Source organism: Hypomesus nipponensis, chromosome 2 (assembly GCF_054491055.1).
Source record: "Hypomesus nipponensis isolate SF chromosome 2, ASM5449105v1, whole genome shotgun sequence".
Classification (NCBI taxonomy): Eukaryota; Metazoa; Chordata; class Actinopteri; order Osmeriformes; family Osmeridae; genus Hypomesus; species Hypomesus nipponensis.
This window is the reverse complement of record NC_140362.1, coordinates 7,468,181-7,473,669: the sequence shown is the minus strand read 5'-3', so window position 1 is coordinate 7,473,669 and position 5,489 is coordinate 7,468,181. Positions and strand designations below refer to the sequence as shown.

Sequence of the window (5,489 nt, the reverse complement as noted above, 5' to 3'; positions counted from 1 at the left end):
GATGGGTTAATGTTATGTCCATCCAGTTTTTAGAAATTCTGCATACTTTCTGAAAAAAAAAATGAAAAGAGTTTTGCATTTGTAGCGGAAAATCTTCAGTCACCGTGGCTAGACAATCTATGATTTATGTATTTATTAAATAGGATTTTCTTGTATTTATTTATACTTGAACACTGTTAATATGAATAATTTGTATCTCAAAATGAACGTGAACCTGACCGGAAGGTGAAGAAAATAGTCTTACTAGCTGATTATAATTATACAATTGCCTGTTTTAATCTTGCCTTTATGCATGCACTGTACAGCACCGGAGAGAGATTAGTTGTAGTAAGTATATAATTATGGGGAATTATAGTTATGGGGAAATGCACTTTATTAGCGAAGTATTAAAAAGGGTAGGACAAGGACATGAGAAAGGATCAACGCATTCGTATTGGAACAACCCCCCGAGGCTGCCCTGTGAATTTTACCGCGGTAATTTTTCAGTGCGTTTTCATCCCTCTCCCGGTAAGTTAACACAAATAACTTGTTCTGATTCTGGCATGCAAAATTGTGTTTTGAGGATCGTGCATGTTTTATCTTTAATATTAAAAGGGACAGTGAGTGTTTGTCAATGTTAAGATCATTTGCATTTATGTATTTTTATTTACAATCCAAATGGGATATTAGCTAGTGCTAGCTAGTCTAGCTAGCTTGCTAGTTTCCCCTTTCTAGTTTATTTGAGGGGGCTAACCTCCTTTTGAGCGGGCTGATCTCCTCCTGGAATATACAATAGTAGGCCATCTCGATTGGCAGATCCAGGCTAGGGTTTACCTTCCTTTTCAATAATACCGTAACTTACTTGCAAATCAATAATGGACCTTTTAGATTTTAAATCAATTTAATCAGTGAAGAATATCTTAAGGTCTGATCTTTAGATTAGTTAGCTATAACCATGCAACACACTTTGTAATTACTTGTTTTTACCTTTCTTTGCAGCTCCAGTACACTTACCTTGTCCCTACACCATAACCAACCTTTGACCTCCCATACATAACCCAACGGCTCTTTTAAGAGCCAAACATCTCCCCATCTTACTCATCGTTTTGAGTGAGTCTGGGCCAGGTTTTTATTTATTATTGCAGTAGTCTAAACAATTCATTTTTTAAAGTTCCCTTTACCTGGCTAAAGGATAATAACAATTTAAAAAAAAATGTCTACATGCATGCATGCTGTCCCATGTTACTGTTGCTGTAATATTTCACCCAATTTGACTGTTAGCCTTTTGAGTTATTGACAGTAGGTATTTATTATAAGACATATATCCCATGTGTATGGGTTAGTAGAGGCGTACTAAAGCTACTATTAGGTTCCGAGGGCTTTTATCACCCATTTCGACTAACGAATGTTGGTATAGCACTTTGAAGCAGCGGGGTGAGGACCCTTTTGAATCACCCAGAAATACTTGATTTCTGATGATGATTGCTTCTTACATGGCTACTTCCAAATGTATCATGTGATACACTAAGGGAAAGCAGACCTCTCAAATGAGGTCCACTAAAAAATGTCAACCAAATGAATATAAATTATATATAATGTATACTCAACTTAATGCATTTTGCATTACGTTAAATGCTTTAAACAAAAATGACGAATTAATCCTGTAATTTAATCCTAACGCGTTATTTTTCACAGCCCTAATCATTATATATTTAGGGTTTGGCGAGATTGAAAAATTGTACTCCCCAACACATACACACACTCACCAAACATGAAAGGATACATTCTAGTACATGTGTATGTACCAACGTTAGTGTGTCATAACTATTATATAATATATTACTATTATAATTTTAGGAACAAAACCAAATCCCGCCTGCAAAAAAGGGCAAACCATGTCGCACACCTGTCGAGTGGACGGAAAGGGACAGCAGTGTAAATGTTGGAAGGCCTCAACGGAAAAGAACCATAAAATCTTCTGGGAATGAAAGGCAGGCCTTGAATCCTGGTGAGGTGGTCATTTGGGCATTAACATTTTGTGAACATTTTTAAAACACAACCCTAAAACACATACATATTACAAAGTAAAAACACATGTGGTTAGCAGTCAATCAATTTCATGCAATAGTCTATATTGGATTTACCCCTATTATTAGAACCTGATGTAAAACATCTACTCATTGTTCATAGATTGACTAAATGTACTGTACTTCTGTCATTGTATTTTGTTTCCAGTTTACGACACCAGTGTGGCCACCTTTCAGAAAGATTTTATTCTTCAAACAGAGACCGGTAACTACTAACTATACTTAAACAGGCTGGCTGTGGACTGTGTGTTGTTGTGCTTAAGCTTACTGTGTGTGTTGATCTGTGTGTATTTGCTCCCCTCTGCCGCATGCAATACAAATACAAATAATTGCTATAAATGAGATCCCGGTTATCAGCCAGCATTAGTTGTTCTATAAAATATTGAAAACAATATCTGTGATCTTAATCTTGTTTTTTCCTTAAATGAAGCTTCACTCATAGAAGAACTGGGGCATATTTTAAACAATGAGCCAGAAGAATTATCTTCAGCCATGACCTGGCAAAAAAGGCAGGCTATGAGCCATGAGAGATGGCAGATGGCGAGGGAGGCCATGGTTGGAAATCTATTGGCAGCGGAGCATGTGACGGACTGCATCTGCCAACACTGCCAAACTGAAGAGGCTGTTATAAGGTGCAGAGACTGTCTACCCAGGCAGTATCTCTGCACCAAATGTGATCGAGAAGTTCACCATCACCTACCTCTCCACAACAGGGACTCCATGGTTTGTGGGTTTTACAAGCCATTGAGTCCAACCACTGCAGTCAAGAGGCATTCAGAGGCCTATCATTATTCTGAGCAGGTTATGGGTCTAATGTGTGTCATACTTTGCAAGTGAACATTTCCCGATGTAACAGGTCATACTGTAAGTATTATTTGTTTATGGATGTAAAAAGCAACTGATAATTGTGTTCTATTTGTAGTCCGACTTCTCCCGGTACTTTTGCCCCAGAGCATTTGCGCTTGCCCAGCAAGTTCATGCCGGATGATCAGTGGCAAGTCCATCATTCTGATAGGAATGAATGGTAAGGTGGTTGTTTTCAAGCAACTTGTTGTACCTTAAGGCTTGTCTATGGTGTATGGTATATCCTGCATACTTAACAGATTTTCTAACTCTTCCATCAGGACGCTACAACCTCACCCTTCCAGCTATGGAGTGCTCCGTCTGTCTGGCAACATGGGCAGTTGGGCTGAGTGATCTCCTTCTGTCTGGGTACTGGCCAGCGTCTGTACATTTTGAGACCGTGTACGAGGCTGGGCTCTTCAGGTCTTTCTTGGACGTAAAGCTTTTGGCTCCAGGAGTCTCACGTCAAGCATTCTAATAAAGCAGATTTATAAAGGGAACATTGCATACAGGTTTTATAAATCTGAATTTTTGTGTGCGTACGCCATTTTAGGCTTTTGGGCGTACGTACACTTTTAGTAAGAATCCTACGCACAGTTTTATAAATGAGACCCCTGGACTTGTCAGAGGAGAGTCGCGGGGGCCTTCTCTGTGTCCTAAAGGCAAAATGCCACAATGTCCTGCTCCAGCAAAAGCATGCCAGGACAATGTACCAGCAAGGAGTCTTGGGCCAGGGAACTGACACCATTGTCCTTGATGACACCTCAGATGAAGACAATGAGGGCAGGCATGACAGCTCTGATGATGAAGCGGACACACAGTAATACACATACACAAAGTGTATGAAGAAAAAAACAAACAGAATATGTACGTCATAAAACAATCACCAGAGCTTATTCAGAAGGAGGCTATAACGCTTCAGATTTCCATACTGTAAATAACACATTTAAAATCAATCAAGAGTACTCCAATCCAAGCCTGATTCTAAATTGTTCCTCTTTGAACTTAAAAACGCTACTTGAACAAAATCTCTTAAAACTTAAATTTGATCAAATCTATGGTAACACAGAATAACTAGAGAAATTATGTGATTATGCTTTCCTATAGTGATGTTAGATTCATATTTATTTTTTGTTATTTTTTATATTGTGTTCCCCTATATACATTATTCATTCATTGAGGTGTTACTGCTGTCTTAAAAAAAGAAAGATTTGTTATGTTTAATCTGACGTAAATACCTGTTTCAGGTTAATGAACGTGTAATTGTTGAACACTGTCTTCGCAAACTATGTTGAAAAAAAAGTGCATGAGAAGTACATGCAATGCATTTGTTTGTTCAGAAATTATAATTTTTTATGTAGGTAATTGGTTCAGTTTTTTTACATTTACATTACATTTTACATTTAGTCATTTAGCAGACGCTCTTATCCAGAGCGACTTACAATAAGTACAGGGACATTCCCCCCGGTTTGTTCACTTTGGTTGTAGCGCAGTCAGTGACGTGCAGTCAGGGTAGGCAAGATAGTACCCAGTGATGTGCAGTCAGGGTAGGCAAGATAGGCACTGCCTACCCTGCCAAAATTCAAATGTAAAAATGTTTATTAAATCATTTTATTTAATAAACTTCTATTTGTATTTTTACTGATTATTCTTGTGATGTATATATGCAATGTATGTAATTCCAATTGTTTAGACATTACGGTGACAAATGTAGCAGTTATGCATGATCAAAAAAAGTTTTTAAATTGTAGAATAAGTAGTGCTTTGCTGTCCATCATGCTCACTTCGATCCTGTATTCTTCATGTCAGTCAAAAAGCAAAACCCTTCTGTGCCTTTGCACGTAAATATGTTATGCCAGTAATCATCTACGTTACGTATCAAACGTGGACCAATTAAAATTGAGATATTACTGGACATTTGCGCAGCTAACGTCATTACACTAGCTACGTTGTAAGCGTAATCCCCGCAAAATTCAAGTCAAAATGACAGCAGCGGTGTCTGCCGAAATCGCAGAGTTGAGGAATTTCTCCAAGCTCGATTTTATTTAAAAAAATTAGTTAATAGCAAGAGGGAGGTCTACGCCAGACTTAGATTGACTACTGCAGCAAAAGGGACAACATGCTTTTGAACGTTACAAACAGACTGGTATAGAAGAAAAGATTGGCTATGTGGCTGTGCTAACTTTCAGTGGCTGTAGACTACTGCTTGTACTGTTTACTGCGTTTACTGTTTTGACATATTATCCTAACAATAAATTAGGTAATCTGGCTTTCTTAACTCAGTGCCTTGCCTCTTACTGACATCACCGCTGACATCACCTGACATCACCACACAATTACATATGCTAGGCCTACATATGTAATTTGAAAAGGTCTGATTTGCATACAAGGCCATTTTAAATGGTACTGTTGCTCTAAAAGTACCATGATGAGGATCCATTAGTCATCGAAGGTTCACTCTATCTAATAGCGGGCTACTCCAACAACGCTTCATGTGTGAGTATGGAACTATGACTTCTTATGCTCGCCTTGATACCCTAAAGGTTATAGCAGGTAGGTAGGCTGTTTAACTAATAAATT

At 38.1% G+C, this 5,489-nt stretch overlaps 1 long non-coding RNA gene across 1 annotated transcript; it reads left to right on the top strand.

Annotated features, from left to right (window-relative positions):
- On the top strand, nt 1-4,550 carry LOC146300627 (uncharacterized). Its single transcript, XR_014766424.1, has 5 exons — nt 1-1,089; nt 1,837-1,987; nt 2,215-2,271; nt 2,497-3,090; nt 3,191-4,550. It is a non-coding gene; the product is annotated as an uncharacterized LOC146300627 (long non-coding RNA).
- Nucleotides 4,551-5,489: the final 939 nt, after the last annotated feature.